Source organism: Xenopus laevis, chromosome 9_10L (genome assembly GCF_017654675.1).
Source record: "Xenopus laevis strain J_2021 chromosome 9_10L, Xenopus_laevis_v10.1, whole genome shotgun sequence".
In the NCBI taxonomy this organism is placed as follows: domain Eukaryota; kingdom Metazoa; phylum Chordata; class Amphibia; order Anura; family Pipidae; genus Xenopus; species Xenopus laevis.
Window position 1 is genome coordinate 127,230,191 of NC_054387.1, and position 15,747 is coordinate 127,245,937.

General features: G+C 41.0%; 1 protein-coding gene across 11 annotated transcripts in view; it reads left to right on the plus strand.

Annotated features, from left to right (window-relative positions):
- The window catches only part of LOC108705602, a 411,717-nt gene that overhangs the window by 160,066 nt on the left and 235,904 nt on the right, over positions 1 to 15,747 (plus strand). The window lies entirely within an intron of this gene.

The following is a 15,747-nucleotide window of genomic DNA, read 5'->3' on the forward strand; positions in this document are numbered from 1 at the left end:
AGGGAGGGAGGGAGGGAGGGAGGAAGGGAGGGAGGGAGGAAGGAAGGAAGGAAGGAAGGAAGGAAGGAAGGAAGGAAGGAAGGAAGGAAAGAAAGATGGTTCTTTTTGATAATCTGATACCACAGAATGTCAAATGTATAGTCAATAGAGTTCATTTATAAACTTCGCACAGTGCAGTGAAAATATTTGCCCTGCCGGAATATTTGCAAAACAGTTTTGCAACCAAATTTACAGTTTTAAACCAAATTTAAATTACTGTCAATGCTATTTTCAGACACAACAACTTCACACAATGGGCGCACTCAAGCAAACACACAACTCATTTGCGAGCCATTTGCAAAAAAATGTGTTCGCCATGCGAATTCGCGTAAACTGGAAAGACGGGCACAATAGTGCAATATTTTAGCGTTCAGGAAAAAAATATGCACTGCGCAAACTTTATAAATAACCCACAGTGTATTTGTAAATTCTTGGTTTCTTTTAGTCACTAGTGTATATAGGGCTCCAGTTAAGACTGGCAGAATCTTAACTTCTAATCACAAAAATATTTTTAATCATATAAGAGATAATATTTCTGAATGACTATTGTATTCTAGATTAAGTTAATGGGGTTGTTCATCAGGGTGAAAGAAATATACAGTATATATAAATTAAAAAAAATGTTTTGTTTATGTCTTGATTTATGTTTTAATTGTATTTTGATAATAATTTGATCATTTGGAGGGGTTGAACTTGTCTTTTTTCCACCCAATTTAACTAAGTAATTATATATAATTTAGGTGGTTTTAAAGTTGTCAGTTTGTTACAAGTTTATATAGAGCAATGTATTACTTGCTGACACTGTGTAAATAAATGATAATGATAAAAAATAAATATGAGAAGTACAATATAATAAATTCTTTCTAATTAATTTGTGTTTGAGACAATTCTTGTCATTGTCATTGATTACTAACAGGCTGGTGACTAGTGAAAGCAACTGAAGTACACAAATCAATCGGATTTTTTTTTATACCCACGTAAAACTTGTCACAATCACATCAGTAAATATCAGAATTAAGGAACACAAAAATACTATTCGTAACTTTAAAGCAGATACACATAATGATACTCCAGTATCTAGACATTTTGCTACTGCCAAACACAATCTGCTAGTTGAGGTGGAAAGTATTAGAGGTTGTACCTAAATCACGTAAAGGGGGCGACTGTAATACCATGCTGCGGAAAAGAGAAACGTGATGGATTAGGCGCTTGGATTGTATTTACCCTAATGGGATGAATGAGATACTTAACCTGTCATGTTTTTTGTAAGTTAGTAGAATTGTACCAACTATATATTTCTTTTACAGGAGGTTTTGACAGCCAACTAATCTTTATGGATCTCCTGCTGTACCAAGTAATATTGAGTCTTTTGCAACAAGAGACTAGAATTATATGCTGGTTAATATCATGTTATATTGCTAAACTAATGCTATTATGTAAACATATTACTAGCAATAATGAATTGACCCAATAACAACTGTTTTAAAAAAAGTTTAATAACGTAAAAAAGCAACAATGATCCAACAACATGAAAAGCAACTAAGTTTTGAGTTTTCTACATTAATAACAGTTTCAAAAAACTAGTGCCTGGATAGTCTTAATTTGCAGTTACCTTTACGCACAGGCAGCATCAACAGGGACACACACACATCAGAGTGATACACAGGGACACACACATCAGAGTGATACACAGGGACACACACATCAGAGTGATACACAGGGACACACACATCAGAGTGATACACAGGGACACACACACATCAGAGTGATACACAGGGACACACACATCAGAGTTATACACAGGGACACACACACATCAGAGTTATACACAGGGACACACACATCAGAGTGATACACAGAGACACACACATCAGAGTGATACACAGGGACACACACACATCAGAGTGATACACAGGGACACACACATCAGAGTGATACACAGACACACACATCAGAGTGATACACAGACACACACACATCAGAGTGATACACAGAGACACACACATCAGAGTGATACACAGACACACACACATCAGAGTTATACAGAGACACACACACATCAGAGTGATACACAGACACACACATCAGAGTGATACACAGAGACACACATCAGAGTGATACACAGACACACACATCAGAGTGATACACAGGGACACACACATCAGAGTGATACACAGACACACACATCAGAGTGATACACAGGGACACACACATCAGAGTGATACACAGACACACACACATCAGAGTGATACACAGGGACACACACATCAGAGTGATACACAGGGACACACACACATCAGAGTGATACACAGGGACACACACACATCAGAGTGATACACAGGGACACACACACATCAGAGTGATACACAGACACACACACATCAGAGTTATACAGAGACACACACACATCAGAGTTATACACAGAGACACACACATCAGAGTGATACACAGGGACACACACACATCAGAGTGATACACAGGGACACACACACATCAGAGTGATACACAGGGACACACACATCAGAGTGAAACACAGACACACACACATCAGAGTTATACAGAGACACACACACATCAGAGTGATACACAGAGACACACACATCAGAGTGATACACAGGGACACACACACATCAGAGTGATACACAGGGACACACACATCAGAGTGATACACAGACACACACACATCAGAGTGATACAGAGGGATAAAAGCATTACACTGAGATGCACGGATGTAACATGCATATACACATGGATAGGAACAGCAGACAAGTCCAGAGGGATAAAGGGACTGGTAAACTGATATTAAGGGATAAAGGGGACAACACATGTATGAACATTTATGGTTTGAAGAAAAGGCAGAGAGATGAACATGAATGATAAGCAGTAAGACAGTGAGTAGTACAGGTATAAGGAACAGGAGGGGGTATGAGGTAGAGCAGTGAGTAGTGCAGGTATAAGGAACAGGAGGGGGTATGTGGTAGAGCAGTGAGTAGTACAGGTATAAGGAACAGGAGGGGGTATGAGGTAGAGCAGTGAGTAGTACAGGTATAAGGAACAGGAGGGGGTATGAGGTAGAGCAGTGAGTAGTACAGGTATAAGGAACAGGAGGGGGTATGAGGTAGAGCAGTGAGTAGTACAGGTATAAGGAACAGGAGGGGGTATGAGGTAGAGCAGTGAGTAGTGCAGGTATAAGGAACAGGAGGGGGTATGAGGTAGAGCAGTGAGTAGTGCAGGTATAAGGAACAGGAGGGGGTATGAGGTAGAGCAGTGAGTAGTGCAGGTATAAGGAACAGGAGGGGGTATGTGGTAGAGCAGTGAGTAGTACAGGTATAAGGAACAGGAGGGGGTATGAGGTAGAGCAGTGAGTAGTACAGGTATAAGGAACAGGAGGGGGTATGAGGTAGAGCAGTGAGTAGTACAGGTATAAGGAACAGGAGGGGGTATGAGGTAGAGCAGTGAGTAGTACAGGTATAAGGAACAGGAGGGGGTATGAGGTAGAGCAGTGAGTAGTGCAGGTATAAGGAACAGGAGGGGGTATGAGGTAGAGCAGTGAGTAGTGCAGGTATAAGGAACAGGAGGGGGTATGAGGTAGAGCAGTGAGTAGTACAGGTATAAGGAACAGGAGGGGGTATGTGGTAGAGCAGTGAGTAGTACAGGTATAAGGAACAGGAGGGGGTATGAGGTAGAGCAGTGAGTAGTACGGGTATAAGGAACAGGAGGGGGTATGAGGTAGAGCAGTGAGTAGTACAGGTTGTCATACGGGGCCCTGCGATTTCTGATGGCAGTCCTGGCCGCTGGTGTCCATAACTGAAACTGCAGACACTAATGTTGTAACTGACGCCATGGTCATTGATGTGATGAAGGTGAAACCATTCCCCACTACAAGTGCTAATCTGCATCCAAATTCATGGACTGCATACAAGATGAGGTTGTTACTACTTGGCAGTCACCTACTTGTGTGGAGGTGAAATGCTTGTCTAAATTGTTAAGGCATCCAGGTCATCCAGCAGGTGATTTCAGTAGGAAGTTTCTAGTGTGGGAAGGTCCCAGGCCATTAAACCTCTATAAGGGTCATAACCATCTGGTAACAGGACAAACCTTTGAGTAAAAAATATTTTCGTTGCATTTGTAAGTTAGGTGTATATTTGCTTTTATTTCTCTTAATTAGCCAATATATAATTAGTGTTCCTTACTGTTTGTAAAGCTCTATCCATATTTGCATTGCTAATTGTGTACATATTGTATTGGGGAAGCTTCCAAAATGCTTGGGCACATACATTCAATGGATTGTGTCGTGATTTTATGATGTAGTTTTTCTTTCTAAATTACACTGTTTACACTGCAAATAACTGCAGATACTGTCCTGCAAGGTTTATTTATGTGTTAAATAAATTCTGAGCCTGTTTTCCACAACCATTTTTTGTTCACTGACATGCGCTTCATGTGAGACAGAAGCAGTGGTACAGGCTCACAACATGTAACTGGTAAAAGCCTACTTTTTCTTATTTATTTTTTTATATAGTATTGGTGTGTAGGCGCCAACCATTTTTCCTGGTCACGAGCTTTCAGAAAGAGTCAGTGCTGCACTGTGGAACTGCTTTCTGGCAGGCTGTTGTGGAGGAGTCACAGTGGGACTTGGATTTGACTATTGAGTGCTAATCTTATATCTACCAGGGAGCTTTTATCTTGTGTCAGGGAGCTGTTATCTTCTACCTTCCCATTGTTCTGTTGATTAGCTGCTGATAGGCTGCTGAGGGGGAAGGGAGGGGTGATATCACTCCAACTCGCAGTGTAGCAGTAAAGAGTGACTGAAGTTTATTAGAGCCCAAGTCACATGGTTTTGGCACCTGGGAAATGGACATCATGTCTAGCCCCATGCTAAATTTTTTTTTTTTTAATTAAATATTTAAAAATCAGTTTGCTCTTTTGAGAAACAGATTTCTGCTGGAGCAGCAATATTAACTGATGCGTTTTGGTTAAAAAACATGTTTTCCCATGACAGTATCCCTTTAATCTAGGAGTAGGGCCCAATAACACAGTCACTTTAAAAACCCACACTTATCATTTTAGGGAGACTGCACTGAAGTGATCTTTGAGCTCCTGTCCATGCAGAGATGAAATCTCCTAATCAGCATTTTTTCAGAATTCCTCCATGGTTTATCATCCATATTGATACATTTAAATGAAGTGTATGGGAAAGATGTTAATGCAATGAAGAGAAGAATTTCTGCACACAGTGTACACCCTTAGTAGGGCCTCAATCCTGTATTGAAATTGAAGCAAGCACTGCACTCAAAGAATATTACATTGAGTGCTTAACCCTAGTGATTCATTTATTGATAATACTTGGGATGGGAAAACCTTAGTGCTGTGAAACGCAGGCACATACACTTAAATTCATTGAAAATGGTACAACATTTCCTGATTAACTGTAATGGAAAGTTGCAAAGCTGTTGTAAAATTGTATTGTAGTGTAAAGGTAAGGGAAAATCATCAGGCTTACTGGCTCGGCAGGAATAATTCATCGGGGGAAACAAAGCCCAAGGTCCAGAGTCAGGCAAGGTTCAAGGCCTTTTGGTGCTCTAGGCAGGGTCAGACTGGGCCGGCAGGGCCAACCAGGTTTTTTCTTGTAGTCCTGCTGGCCCAGACACGATTAACATGCCTCTCCTCTCCCATCCTGCCTCACGTCTTTCAGGAAAAAGGTACACACAGGGTAGGGGGTCATCAGAGGGGGTAACCCCTAAGGGTGGGGGGCCAACGGAGGGAGTTAAGTCAGTGGCAGAGTTGTGCCTAGCCTGGGGGGCTGGAGGGCATTGTAAGGGCCCCTGACACCGGTGGGCCCTGGATTTCTAGTCTGACTCAGGCTGAAGGCAATTAGGGGCAGGAATCAGGTTCCGAGGGTGCCCACCCAGTAGGGTGACCATCAGGTAAATAGACCTGAAAACTTGCTACTGTCCATGTCAGAAAAGGGTATATATATATCATGGATTTCTGCTGAGCGTTCTCCGGAATAACCTGCAAATACAAACTACGACTGAAATATACAAACTTCAGTACAGGGCAACCCTATACTTCCAGCCTGAATAGAGCACTGATAAAGGGAAAGGCTGTAATGCACCAGCTAACTGGTTTAAACCCAACAGAACCCAACAAGATGGAATCATTCCTTATAATGGTGATCCAAATTACAGGAAGACTGTTATCCAAAAAATACAAGTTCCTGAGAATCCTGAATAACTTATCCGATAGCAGGGCCTGAGCTAGTGGTAGGCAGAAGAGGCACCTGCCTAGGAAGCAAACATGTGGGGGTGCTGGGCAAGTACCTGTTCCAAAGTCTTCTGCCTATCCCTAGTCCGGGTGGTTTGCTTCCCTGCTGCTCTCACCTCTCTCCTCTCTCCTCCCCTCTATCACTCTTCCCTCCCCTTCATTATTTTTCTCTCCCTTCGCTTCTTATGCTTCACTCGCGTATGCACACACTCATGAGCACACGCACACACGGAGGGGGTGGGGGTAGCCGATCGGGTGCCTAGGTCACCGTGTTGGTTTGGCCTGGCCCTGTCCGATTGCTTTAATTAGAACTCCAACTGCAAAGTTGTTGATGGAAGGCCAAAGACAGACCTGTATGGTATTCCACTAACAGCACTGGTCTACAGTTAGTATAGATATTGGTTTATGTGAGTGTACAGAGTGGTTTGTGTATTTATGGACGCTGGGTTTCATTTGGAAGGTGTTTTTTCAACCCAACCTGATGTAACTAAACTATGTATTTGAGTGACCTTTTTGCTCAGGAATGTACAACATATAGTTTTAATGGGTTATAAGTTCATTTTAAAACAAGAGACATTTGTTTTTCAGCACAAGTTTGATTCTTCCCTATCAGGTATTTATTTAACACTAGGCAACATGGAAAACGTGAAACTTGAAAAGCAGAACATTCTGAATTACAAGCTCGATCAACACCATGGCTACACTCGCATTTTGGTGCAGCTGTTTGGATCAGCAGGACACGACAAGTCTTCACTGATAAACTCCTTCATTTATGTACTGCGGGATGGAAGCTTTAAGTCAATAGTTCTGACGCAACTGGATGATGGAGAAGAAACCTTTGGAGGACTCACCACTATCAGAAAATCCTACCACCTCACTGATTCCATCACAGTGGTAGACAACCGAGGGTTTGGGAAGATGGATGATTATGAGACCGGGGAGATTTATGCTCAGCTCGGTAAGTCTGATCTAATATAGCTTATTTAACATTAATTTATGGAATATGTTGGGCTCTACTCTACTGACTTTCAACTGTTTTAGGCAGGAGTGTAACAATGCTGTGCCAGTCACCTTAGCATAAAACATATTTGGAGCGGGCCAGAGCTCTCTGCATACTCTCTGCATACTACCCACCCTCCCACATATGCCCCTACCCAAAGACCTCCGATTGCGGGCAGTCAAATTTTTCCATTATTGTGTAACAGTTTCAGGCGGCTGGCTCCAAGTTTCCTGTATTATTGCTTCTATTGTTGGTTTTTAACTTTAACTTGCCTTTAACTTTAGCTAGTATCCAGAGCTTTGGATCTGGCCGTTAACTAAAGGTTCACACAGGGGCGATAGATCTTGAACAGTCAACCAAAAAGTCAACCAAAAGTGGTTGAAAGTTCTAAAGCATTTATTGGGACATTACAAACGATGGCCTAACGTTTTTGGTGCCCATTGGGGCATAGGCTCACAGCCTATGAGTAAGTACCCCAACAGGCACTTTTGGTTGACTTCATAATTTTTTTACTGTTGTTCACGTACTTCCACTCATAGACTGGGGTGAACTGTGAGTATATCCTCTTTATTACACTAATTTCCTTTGTTCTTACTATTGAACCTTAATTTAATGTGGTAGGGCTTATATTGGCTCTTTGCACCGTCTTATTCTATTGCAATAGTCTTCGCAAATCTCACCCTTATTGGCCTTAAGGTTGGGACACCGTCCCTTTATAAACAAACTATATGAGGTTGGCTGGTGTAATAGTTTAAGAACAATGGCTATAGGGTGAGGATAGAAGTTTTATCACAACTTAAGGGTCTCAGGTTCTTCATAATATAATAAAGGGGCAATCACAGAGTCTGTTTTGTTCTATGCTCAGGAATGCTTTCTGGTAATTACTTGAGATTTGTAAAATAAGGGTATAAAACTTTATTTTTTAAATAAATATACAGTATATGTTACTATATTTGTATTTACTTTTATTGCTCATTTCCTTTTGATATTAGCTAATATTCTGGCGTTGGACGAAATTGTGGAATTTGAAGCAAATACTCTTGAGAAAACGGTTCACAGAGTGATTGATGCAGAAATGAACTTCACTGACTTAATTGTCCCAGTTTATGTCTACAGGTGAGATTTTCCATCTGTTGTATTATCCAGAAAACCCATTATACAGGAAGTCCCAAATTATGGGAAGCTTGTCACCCATAGACTTCATTTTAATTAAATAATTCAACATGTTTTAATATATTTCCTTTCTCTCTGTTAAAAAAATGTCTTGCACTTGATCCCAACTAAAATATACTTAATTCTTATTGGTTGGCAAAAAATCCTATTGGGTTTATTTAATGTTTAAATTATTTTAAAGGAGAAGGAAAGCTACGGAGGCATTTTATTGGCAATAGATTAGCTGCAATAGTGCAAGCTAGAATGCTATATTTATTCTGTAGAATGTTTTACCATACCTGAGTAAAAAGCTCTAGAAACTCTCTGTTTGTTTAGGATAGGAGCTGCAGTATTAATGTGGTGTGACATCACTTCCTGCCTGAGTCTCTCCCTCCTCTGGGCTCAGATTACAGTAGAGAAGGGAGGGGTGGGGGGAGAGGAGCAAACTGAGCATGCTCTTGCCCAGGGCAATGAGGTTTAAGCTGAAGGCAGGAAGTCTGATACAGAAGCCCATGAGTACACAATAGAAGGAAAGAAATGCAGTGTTTCTTTTGACAGGGGACTCAGAGCAACATTACTTTGGGGGTTTACTGGTATATGTAGATGGACCTTTCTGATAAGGCTTACTTAGTTTTAACCTTTCCTTCTCCTTTAAGCAGACTTACAATATGTATATGTAATATAGAGGTCAAAATTCCCAAATCCTACTGAGCTTTTAGTGAGGGGACAATGTACAATGTATAGAAACAGACTTCTACTTACAAAACATTGGAAAGGCCCCATCTAGAATATGCAATGCAGTCTCCAATAGTGATGGGCAAATTTATTCGGCAGGTGCGAATTTGCGCGATTCGTCGCCGGTGAATATATTTGCGAAACGGCCACGAAAATTCGCTGGCAAAAATTTTGGCCGACGTTTCTGGAATTTTTCACCGTTTCGCAAATTACGCCCATCACTAGTCCCAATCCTAAAAAAGTTAATTAATAAAACAGAGAAAGTCCAAAAACGGTAACAAAGTCAATAAAGGAATGGATGATTTCAGTTTGGAGGAAAGTTTGGAGGAAAGGTTGGACAAATTTAAGGTGGGCTATGGTTACTTTGCAGATTTACCGTATATAAGGGGACCATACAATAATGTTGGATACTTTATTTCATCAGTAGGTTCTTCCAGAGAACACAAGGTCATCCATTCAGCTTGTAAGAAAGGAGGTTCCATCCTAAGATGTGGAAACAGTTCTTTACAGTGAGCGTTGTTAAACTGTGGAACTCTCTCCCAGAGGCTCTTGTAGTGGCAGATTCATTCGATAATTTCGAAGAAATGTTGGATGCCTTTTTAGAAAGTAAACTACTGAAAATAACTCCAAAGTTGATCCAGGGACTGGTCAGATTGTCATATTGGCAGCCATGAAGGAATATTCCCCCTCTGAGGCAAATTGGAGAGGCTTCAGAGAGGGGCGCGGGTCAATTTAATTTAAATAGTAGCAGGTTTAAAAAAAAAAAAAAAGATTGACCTTGGTGTTCGTCTTTTTTTCAACATCCTTTACTATGTTACAATGTTATAGGGACCTTAGATTGTAAACTGACTGGAGCAGGGACTGATGCAAATGTGATAGGGACCTTAGATTGTAAGCTCACTGGAGCAGGGACTGATGCAAATATGATAGGGACCTTAGATTGTAAGCTCACTAGGCATGAACTGACGGAAATGTTATAGGGACCCTAGATTGTAAAATCACTGTGGCAGCAACTGACGGGAATATGATAGGGACTTTAGATTGTAAGCTCACTGGGGCAGGGACTGATCGAAATATGATAACAGCTGTTATGAAAAGTCCAGACATCAGCCCATGTGCCAATAGGTAAACAATATTATAGATATTTATTCCATTCAATCAACTTGTAATTCATTAACTGATTAAAAATTCATATTACACCTCATCAATCAAATAAAAACAGTAAGCACTTCATTAATTTCATAACATATTAATTCATTCATTTTAAGCACTCCCACCCCAGTCCCAATAAAAAATTTTTTTTAGCTCAACTAGGGGTAGAGAGATGAAGCAACTGGAAATAAATAAAAAAAAAAATGGGGCAGCACACATAAATTAAAAGACCTCAGGGGTTAAATGTAAAATGATTAAACAGTCTATGTGGGTGATGGGGGGTAATTAAGGGCAGGGCCGGAACTAGGGGTAGGTAGAGAAGGCACGTGCCTAGGGGGCAAAGCTAGGGGTGTGCCATCTACTCCTAGTCCAGTCCCCTCTTTCCTTGCCAATTCGCGCTTCGGTGCGTTCGTTGAAGCGTGTGACCAGCCAGGTTGCCTAGGGCGCCTGGTGGGTCTGACCAGGCTCTGATTAAGGGCCACATATTCCATGTAATCCCCCCCAGATTGTTTGCTCACCACAGTAGAAGCCAGGCAGATCAAATTCATCTGGATTGAACTGGCAGTGGAGAGTAGTGATGGGCGAATTTGCGTCGTTTCGCTTCGCCGAAAAATTCGCGAATTTCGTGCGAAATTCGCGAAACGGCGAAAAATTCGCGAAATGGCGCCGGCGTCTCGTTTTTGACGCCGGCGCCCGTTTTTGACGCCGGCGCCCGTTTTTTCGACGCCGGCGCCCATTTTTGAAAAAAAAAATTTTGACGCCGGCGAATTTTTACTGCGAATTTTCGCGGGCGTTTCGCGAATTTATTCACTCGGCGCGAATCGCGCAAATTCGCCGTGAATTCGCGCCTGGCGAATAAATTCGCCCATCACTAGTGGAGAGGTCAAGAAGCCAGCAGAATATCCAGGCGATTGATTCAGCACACACACATAGACAGCAAGGAAACACCACACTACACAAGTACTTCTGTATACAGCCACTCCCTCACTAACACGCTGCTCACTGACTCCTGCCTGGCTGGTAGTGACATCATCAGGCAAAACTGAATGATGCCCAATCGATCCTGTGCACAGCAGGGAGACCTGAAGAAGAACAGCACAACCAACAGGAGCCACTACCAGCCCAGGTGGAGCAGTGGCAGCGGGGCCCACTAGGTCCAGCGGGAGGACCATAAAACTGTGGGACTGCAAAAAACCGGAGCGCACAATCCAAGTCAAAACAAAAAAAAAAAAATTATTAATTATTAATTAATGTACCCAGTGACATACCTCCCAACATTTTGGAAGTAAAAATTACCAGGTTCATTTTACAAAATTTGGCAGGTTATGAAAGTTTGAAAATATTTCTCTTTATCTAAACTGTTTTTTTTTTTTTTTTTGTGTCTCAAAATTGTTACAAAGTATCTTATTTGCACCTGTTAGCTGTTCTGGGCTCTCTGCTAAAAGCCAATTAAGTGAGAAACGTTGTTTCTTTTTCTGGCTGTTCAGTGCAGAGAAAATAGGGCTTTCCAGTACAAATGAGGGACTGCGGGTTTAGCTGTCAAAAGAGGGACTGTCCCTCCGAAAAAGGGACAGTTGGGAGGTATGCAGTGATCTAGTAGTTGCGGGGGCCCACAAGGACTGGGGCCCACCGGGATTTTTCCCTGTGTCCCGGTGGGCCAGTCCGACACTGGTTCTTACTTTAGTCATCCTGTAAGGAGGTGGAATATATATGTTAGAATTAATGCAATATCCCCAGTACATGGCAGCAACTGTTTAGGACCCTGAAACGTTGGTAAATTAACCTATTCTACTAAAATATGCTGACATTGCTTATTAACTAGGATCTTACTGGGTTCTTTACACTTCTGGGCCACCCAGCAACCACAATGTCTGCTTCTTCTGTAGTTACGCCTCTGATTTTGGAGAAGCCAATTTAACTCTTTATCTGCCTCTGAATATACTGAGAGTATATAGGAGAATATAGGAGAGCAGAGGTTTGCCCCACACTCTTAGCCCCGTATTACACCTGGAGCGAAAGGAAAAAAATATAAGAGATCTGGCATGGACTATAAGGATTATTTCTTATGCAGAACATAAAAAGTATATGTATATGTTCCATTATCCGGAAACCCATTATCCAGAAAGCTCCGAATTAAGGAAAGGCCATTTCCCATAGACTCAATTTTATACAAATGATCCAACATTTTTGAAAAATGATTCCTTTTTCTCTGTAATAATAAAACAGTAACTTGTACTTGATCCCAACTAAGATATAATTAATCCTTATTGGAAGCAAAACCAGCCTATTGGGTTTATTTAATGTTTACATGATTTTCTAGTAGACTTAGGGGCCGATTCACTAAGCTCGAGTGAAGGATTCGAATGAAAAATACTTCGAATTTCGAAGTATTTTTTGGGTACTTCGACCATCGAATGGGCTACTTCGACCTTCGACTACGACCTTCGACTTCGATTCGAACGATTCGAACGAAAAATCGTTAGACTATTCGACCATTCGATAGTCGAAGTACTTGCCCTTTAAAAAAAAACTTCGACCCCCTACTTCGGCAGATAAAACCTACCGAAGTCAATGTTAGCCTATGGGGAAGGTCCCCATAGGCTTGCTAACCTTTTTTTGATCGAAGGATTTTCGTTCGATCGTTGGATTAAAATCATTCGAATCGTTCGATTCAAAGGATTTAATCGTTCGATCGAACGAAAAATCCTTCGATCGTTCGATCGCAGGATTAGCGCTAAATCCTTCGACTTCGATATTCGAAGTCGAAGGATTTCAATTCGAGGGTCGAATTTCGAAGTATTTTTAACTTCGAAATTCGACCCTTAGTGAATCTGCCCCTAAATGTATGAAGATCCAAATTACAGAAAGATCCATTATCCAAAAAACCCCAGGTCCCGAGCATTCTGGATAACAGATCCCATACCTGAACTTTGGCAGAAATAAAAACAAGAAGCCCTTACTGTATAGTACTTCGTATTGCACATTGTTACACGCAAATGGAAACTGAGCTTTTAACTGACATTTCTTTTTTATTGGTTGGTCTTTAGTGTGGAATCTGGTGTTGATGAGCAAAAAACTAAAGAAATCAAGATATTACTAGACAATGCTAAGAGACTGACAGGCAAGTAACAATTTTTTTGTCCAACTGTAAACAAATGGCTACACAGCAGCTTGTTTATATAAACTATAGTAGTACTTATCTGTTATCTACTGTGTATCCTGTGCTTGAATGGCTGCCCCCATGGCTACACAGCAGCTTGTTTATATAAACTATAGTAGTACTTATCTGTTATCTACTGTGTATCCTGTGCTTGAATGGCTGCCCCCATGGCTACACAGCAGCTTGTTTATATAAATATAGTAGTACTTATCTGTTATCTACTGTGTATCCTGTGCTTGAATGGCTGCCCCCATGGCTACACAGCAGCTTGTTTATATAAACTATAGTAGTACTTATCTGTTATCTACTGTGTATCCTGTGCTTGAATGGCTGCCCCCATGGCTACACAGCAGCTTGTTTATATAAACTATAATAGTACTTATCTGTTATCTACTGTGTATGGAACCAATCAGCAGCTAGCAGGACCTGATAGCATGCCTCCCAACTCAAAGAGTAAGCAAAGAAACAACTGCAACTATTTAAGATAAGCAGGTCTCTTGGAGAAACTGTGACTTGCAGCTTAAAGGGCAATTCACCTTCATTAGCAAAACGATAATAACACATAAAAACCACAGAAATGTGTTCAAACTTTCATAACCTGCCAAATTTTGTAAAATGAACATGGTAATTGGGGGTGTGGCCAAAAAATGGGTGTAGTCAAATATTTTCGACGAGCTCCATGCTGCAAAATCTTTTTGTCCCTCTTTCTGTTTCCAAAGTGCTGGGAGGCATATGATAGGGAACTAAATCCTGTATTTGCTTGTATGACTACTGGGCTGTGATTGGTGCTTCTGGCAGTGACCATTAGGACACGCCCACCCCTCATTTGAAACACAGACAGAGACCAGAGAACATCTATGGGGAGCTCAAATAAAATGTAATATTACAACTTTTAGAATAATGTGACACCAATACCCCATATTATTCATAATTGCCTACAAAATTAGTTTTTTTTTTTGTTTATCCTATGTCTCCTTTAATTACTTTAAAATGCTTTTATTTTTTGTGTTACTGTTCCTTTAAAGAACAAGTGATGCTTGACATACTGGACTTTATTCTTTACTACGCAGGGGCAATTTCATCAGATTTCACTTCTGTAATAAGACAGTGGCAAGTTCCAAGTTATTCCATTTGTACAGGTCTTCTACCTACTGTATATTGCTAAGCTCATATCATATAATATCTTACACGTTCCACCACTTGGAGGCCTATTTATCGACAGTCTCAATTTAGTTGTTTAAGAGTTTTTTGAAACCACAACTAAACGCACTTTCTCTAAAACCATGATGTCATGAAATGTATTAAAAGATCTGGAAAAAAAATACGAATACCTCTAAAATCTCTTAAAAACGTAATTTTTTTCAGGCAATTTCTAGCAAAAAAAAAAATATATATATAACCTCTAAAAAAGGTCCCCATAGGCTTCCTAAGGATTTTTAGGTTGAAGAACAATCGTTCGATCGATGGATTAAAATCATTCAAATCGAATGATTCGAAGGATTTAATCGTTCGAACGAACGAATAGCGCTAAATCCTTCGACTTCGATATTCGATTAACTTCGACAGTCAAATATAGAGGGTTAATTAACCCTCGATATTCGAACCTAAGTAAATCTGCCCCTTAATAAATCTCAAATGCTTCAAGTTTTAATGAAAAATAGAAAAACGAATGAAAAATGAATTTTTAGAGATTCATGAAAAAAAATGAAATTTGATTATTTGTAAATAGACTGCTTAATATCAGCTTTTCTTATTCCCTCCTTCAGGTATGGTTCCTATTGTGGTCCTCACGAAAAATAATTCAGACAGATACAAAAAAGTAGAAGACGCGTTCAAAACCATGGGCTTAGAGTGCATTATCGATATAGAAAATTATACTCCACAAGACCATGTGAGAAGCCAAGGGAGGGACAAGCAGTTCCTTAAAATCCTACAGGAGGTCCTGGCACTCGTGGAGTTCAGCACAGCAGATGGAAAATTTAACGATCCATCAGGGTCGGACTGGGGGGTCCGGGGCCCACCGGGACTGGTGTCCAGGGCCCCCCTTTGGCCCCCGCTACCTACTTGTTCGGCGAATCCCTGCTCGGCGCATTGCGCATGCGCAAACGGCGCTCGGCGCGCATGCGCAAACAGCGCTGCTATGCGCCAAATTTTTTTTTATTATTTTTAAAAAACTGTTTGGGAGAGGGGGAATGGCCCGGCGGGGCCCACCGGGTATTTTCCCGGTATCCCGCCGGGCCAG